The sequence below is a fragment of the Euphorbia lathyris genome, chromosome 4 (assembly GCF_963576675.1).
Source record: "Euphorbia lathyris chromosome 4, ddEupLath1.1, whole genome shotgun sequence".
NCBI classification, from domain to species: domain Eukaryota; kingdom Viridiplantae; phylum Streptophyta; class Magnoliopsida; order Malpighiales; family Euphorbiaceae; genus Euphorbia; species Euphorbia lathyris.
The window spans coordinates 34,162,256-34,168,452 of NC_088913.1; the positions used below are offsets into that span (position 1 = coordinate 34,162,256).

General features: G+C 34.6%; 1 non-coding gene across 1 annotated transcript; it reads left to right on the forward strand.

The window, feature by feature from the left end:
* Positions 1 to 5,361: 5,361 nt before the first annotated feature.
* Positions 5,362 to 5,468, forward strand: LOC136228208 (small nucleolar RNA R71). Its single transcript, XR_010688540.1, has one exon. It is a non-coding gene; the product is annotated as a small nucleolar RNA R71 (small nucleolar RNA).
* Positions 5,469 to 6,197: the final 729 nt, after the last annotated feature.

Genomic DNA, 6,197 nt, shown 5'->3' on the forward strand with positions numbered 1-6,197 from the left:
AATTGCAGAAAGCGTTTCCCCTCATCATGGTTATAAATAGGAAACCATGCACCATATCTATCGGAGATATCAACTCTCCCTTTTTGAGAAGAATTGTGTTTTTGAACGTTCTTCAAAGACTTAGTCATGTCTTTGATAGAAAAGAAAAATGAAGTCTGTAGGATTTGAGAATTTGAGAAAGAAATTTAGAAAGATGAAGTGAAAATGGAAGAAGTCTGATCCTACAGGAATATATAAGAACTATAAGTGAAAGGTTGTGTCTGTTAGAAAGAAATAAGTGTCAAAGTGATACCTCTTCGATTTAACTGATAGAAAATTTTGAAGAAAGAAGACTGTAATCCCTTACAGCTATTTCAAATGTAAAAAGACAGAAAATTTCTCAACTGAGATTTTCGGAATCTCAACTGAGATTTCCAAATCCTGGAACATAGAAAATCTCAACTGAGATTTCTGCATGTATAATTTCTCAACAACACTTAACACTTAATGAAAATTTCATAACATGACTAAATTAAAATTTTAATGTGAACAAAACTCATTTGTACTTAATGATAAATATATAAAAATTAAAAATTAAAGTAAATAAATTAAATTAATTAAAAAAAATAAATTAAAAAGAAAAGAATAAATTAAAAAGAAGAAGAATAATAATTATAAATATAAAATAAATAATAAATAAAAAAAACTATAAATTAAAAACATGAAAATCAAATAAATTAATTTTTATAAAATTTATCCACGGATTCAATTGCTTGAATAGGAACTCCGTCGAAATAAATTTTGCAACGATTACCATTGACCTTAAATCGGTCGCCATTAGACTTTTCTAGCTCCAATGTTCCGTAATCAAATGTTTGAACAACCAAAAATGGTCCAGCCCATCTAGATTTTAGTTTACCTGGAAATAACTTTAATCTAGAATTAAAAAGTAAGACCTTATCTCCAACATTAAAGTTTTTAATTTTGATTTTGGCATCATGCCACTTTTTAATTTTCTCCTTATAAATGCTCGCATTTTCGTAGGACAAATAGCGTAATTCATCCAACTCGTTTAAGTCAAACAAACGCTTTTTCCCTGCGCTTTGCAAATCATAATTAAGGGTTTTTATAGCCCAATATGCTTTACGTTCTAATTCAACCGGCAAATGACAAGCTTTACCATAGACTAATCTATAAGGTGTCATCCCAATGGGTGTTTTAAATGCAGTACGGTATGCCCATAGTGCATCGTCAAGTTTATGTGCCCAGTCTCTTCTAGAAGACGAAACTGTTTTCTCAAGTATCCATTTGAGTTCTCTATTTGAAATTTCTGCTTGACCATTCGTTTGAGGATGGTACGGTGTAGAGATACGATGGTGTACTCCGTATTTTTTCATAAGTAACTCAAAAGCTCTATTTACGAAGTGAGTACCACCGTCGCTTACCATAACTCTAGGAACTCCAAATCGACAGAATATTGAATTTAAAAACTTAACAACTACTTTAGAATCATTTATCGGGGTTGCAATTGCTTCAACCCACTTTGAAACATAATCTACGGCTACTAATATATAATTTTTGCCAAAAGAAGGAGGAAAAGGACCCATGAAATCAATTCCCCATATGTCGAATATTTCAACTTCCAATATGTTCTTAAGAGGCATTTCATCTTTCCTTCCTATATTCCCCGTTCTTTGACATTTATCACAGCGGATAATAAATGAACGGACATCTTTAAACAGAGTAGGCCAAAAGAATCCGCATTCAAGTATTCTAGCTTCTGTTTTACTTACGCTATTATGACCTCCGTAAGCGCTAGCATGACATTCTATCATTATAGAGTCATGTTCAAACTCACTAACACATCTCCTAAGTATTCCATCGCCGCATGTTTTGAACAAGAATGGATCTTCCCAAAAATATTTCTTAACTTCTGAAAAGAATTTCTTCTTTTGCCGAGAAGTCAATCCATCTGGCACAACATGTGCAGCTAAGTAATTGGCTATATCCGCATACCATGGAGTTATGACACTTTGTACTTGCATGAGATGTTCATCGGGGAAATCATCTCGAATACCTGATGTTTCACCGATGGGACCGTTTTCATCCTCAAGTCTTGATAGATGATCGGCGACCAGGTTTTCAACTCCCTTTTTTACTTTAATCTCAATGTCAAATTCTTGCAATAGTAAAACCCATCTAATAAGACGTGGTTTTGCATCTTTCTTAGCAAATAAATATCGTAAAGCTGCATGATCAGTATAAATGATAACTTTGGATCCTAACAAATAAGATCGGAACTTATCACATGCAAAAACTACTGCTAACATTTCTTTTTTAGTTGTGGTGTAATTTAGCTGTGCACCGGACAAAGTGTGACTCGCATAATATATAACATGAAGTTTTTTATCCTTCCTTTGACCTAATACACATCCTACAGCTAAGTCACTCGCATCACACATAATTTCGAAAGGTAGATTCCAATCGGGTTTTGATATTATAGGTGTACTGACTAAAGCTGTTTTCAAGGTATTGAAAGCTTATAAACAATCTTTATTAAAATCAAAAGTTGAATCCTTCATAAGCAAATTAGTAAGTGGTTTGGAGATTACAGAAAAGTTCTTTATAAACCGTCTGTAAAAACCTGCATGACCTAAAAATGATCTTACTCCCTTAACAGTGGTTGGTGGGGGTAATTTTTCTATAACTGAAGTCTTTGCTCTATCCACTTCTAAACCTTTTTCAGAAATCTTATGACCTAAAACAATTCCTTCGTCTACCATGAAATGACATTTTTCCCAATTTAAAACTAAATTCGTTTCCTCACATCTAGACAATACTTTATCTAAGTTCTGTAAACATGCATCGAAAGAATCTCCATAAACTGAAAAGTCATCCATGAAAACTTCCATTATGTCTTCAATGAAGTCATTAAATATTGCTGTCATACATCGTTGAAAAGTTGCGGGTGCATTACATAGACCAAAAGGCATTCTCCTATATGCAAAAGTTCCGTAAGGACATGTGAAGGTTGTTTTATCTTGGTCATCCGGGTAAATGTAAATTTGAAAGAATCCGGAGTAACCGTCTAGGAAACAGTAAAATGCATGACCGGCTATCCTTTCGATCATTTGATCAATGAAAGGTAGAGGAAAATGATCTTTCCTAGTAGCTTTATTTAGGTTCCTATAGTCTATACAAACCCTCCAACCGGTGGTGGTTCGTGTAGGTATCATTTCATCTTCATCATTTCTTACAACAGTTATGCCTCCCTTTTTAGGTACACAATGGATTGGACTAACCCATTCACTATCCGAGATCGAATAAATGATTCCATTGTCTAAAAGTTTAGTAATCTCATTTTTTACTACTTCTTTCATGTTCGGATTTAAGCGTCTTTGCCTATCCGCTTTAGGTGGCTTATCCTCTTCTAAATGAATTCTATGCATTACTATACTATGATTAATTCCTTTTAAGTCTGAAATTTGCCAACCCATACATCCTATCCTATTTCTAACAACTTATTTCAATTTTTCTTCTTGATCGCTTGTTAATTTGTTAGAAATAATTATAGGTAGAGAATCGCCTTCGCCTAAGAAAGCCTACCTCAAATGACTGGGTAACTCTTTAAGTTCTAATTTAGGGGGTGTTACAATTGAAGGTGGAACAGGTCCATCTTCTCTAATCAAAGGCTCTGGGTCCTTATCATCTAATTCCTCATCTATTATAGGTTCAATTATTTCTTCACTTTGAATTATATCATTGACACATTCCTCGACTAAATCAAGTTTCATACAAGCGAATTCCTCCATAGGGTATTTCACCGCTTTGTTCATGTTAAACTCGACCTTATCTTCTCCTATCCTTAAAACTACCTTCCCTTCCGACATATCTACTAGAGCGCGTCCCGTGTTCATAAACGGTCTACCGAAAATTAAAGGACAATTTACATCATATGCAAAGTCTAATATAACAAAATCGGTAGGAAAAATAAATTTATCGACTTTGACTAAAACATCTTCAATTATACCATATGGCCTCTTAGTGGTTTGATCCGCTAATTGCAAAACCATATTGGTACGGTTGATATCTTCTTCTAAACCTAACTTGTTAAAAATAGACAATGGCATTAAGTTTATACTTGCTCCTAAATCACAAAGACAACTTGGGAATTCAATATCTCCCAACTTACACGGAATAGTAAAACATCCGGGATCCTTGAGTTTAGTGGGCAAATTACTTGATACTATTGAACTACAGTCTTCTGTTAACGAAATGGATGAAATTCCTTCCCAACTGATTTTCTTTGAAATCAAATCCTTTAAAAACTTACCATAGTTAGGAATTTGTGTTATTGCATCCATAAATGTCAAATTGATATGCAAATTTTTAAGTTTATCCAAAAACGTTAGAAGTTGTTTATCATAGTCCTTATTTCGGACTTTGTGTGGAAAAGGTGGTTTGGGTACAAAAGTTTTGGTACCTGCGTCAGATGGTGAAATATTTGTGTTTAAGATATCCTCTTTGGACTTTGGTAAATCATTTCCTGATAATGTTGCATCTTTGGGCATTTCAGGCCCTTGATAATTTTTCCCTAAACGAAGAGTAATAGCCTTCACATGCTCTTTCGGATTTTCTTCCGTATGGCTGGGAAGACTTCCCTCTTTTCGGGATGGAATTGATTTAGCAAGTTGACCAATTTGAATCTCTAAATTATGGATGCTAGATGAGTGGTTTTTAATAAGCTGATCGAATTTGTTTTCGATCCGTTTAAAACCATCATCGTGATTACTTATTTTTCCACTGATAGCATCTATAAACTTGTCGATTTTAGAAGATAAAGTGCTAATCATATCTCTTGACTGATTTTGATAATTAATGGTATGATTTTGATTAGCACTGATATTATTGTTACTGTTATCTTTCCAGTTAAAGTTAGGATGATTCCTCCATCCAGAATTATAAGTATTAGAATAAGGATTATTAGTTTGGTTTTCCCCTTGGACAAAATTTACCTGTTCGATCTCACTCATATTTTCGTAATCCACATCCGTTTGGATTGGATTGCCATTGGTATCTCGCGGTGCCATAAATTGGTCAATTTTGTGCGATAAAGCAGAAAATTGGGCTTGTAGCATCGCGACTGGATCAAGTTCAACTATACCTTTAACTGATGGTGAGGCTGAGGATGATGGTTTCGCCACCGGCATATGTCCACGTTCCGCGGGCCACATACTGTTATTGATTGCCATTTCCTCTAAAAGTTCTCTCGCTTGGGCTGATGTTTTCTTCATAAATAGCCCTCCCGACATAGCATCTAATGAACCCCTAGTTGTAGGATTTAGTCCATTGTAAAATGTTTGCATTAAAAGTTCAGCGGGTAATTGGTGGTGTGGGCATAAACGTTGAAGTTCTTTAAAACGTTCCCAAGTTTCATAAAGAGTCTCATTATCATTTTGAGAAAAAGATGTTAACTCCTTTATGACTCTTGCGGTTTTTGCTAAAGGAAAATATTTCGATAAAAACGCTTGGGCTAATTGTTCCCAAGTGGCAAAAGTTGCGGCTGGCATAGAAGTTAAGCATTCTTTGGCTCTATCCTTCAAAGTGAAAGGAAAGAGGCGAAGTTTGATTGCTTCTGCAGTCACATCTGGGATTTTAAAAGTGTCACAAATTTCTAGGAAATTTGTTAAATGGGTGTTAGGATTTTCGTTAGGTAACCCGTAAAATGTTACATTATTTTGCAACATATTAAGCAAAGCTGGCTTAATTTCAAATTGATTTGCGGTGATTCTGGGTCTAACGATACTATTGGTTACACCGGCCACACCTGGCCTAGCGTATTCCATAAGTGTTGGTGGGTCTGCCATTTTTTCTGGCTCGGTATGTGTTTTTACTGGGGTCTTATTTTTGTTTTTCTTATTTTTCTTGTTCTTCCTAATGGTTTTCTCAATTTCTGGGTCTATAGGGTCTGGTACAATGCCTGAACTTCGAGAACTGCGCATGAACCTGAAATCTTGCACGAACCGAAACTACCTACAAAACAGAATTTTTGAAAAATAAATAAATTAGTATATGAAAACTTTTAAATTATAAAAGTTAAAATAAGTATGTTTAAACCTAGATTCGAAATAAAACACGAAAAATTTTAAAATTTTATCAAAAATTTTGGCGTTCCCCGGCAACGGCGCCAAAAACTTGTTGAGCGATTTCCGCAAGTG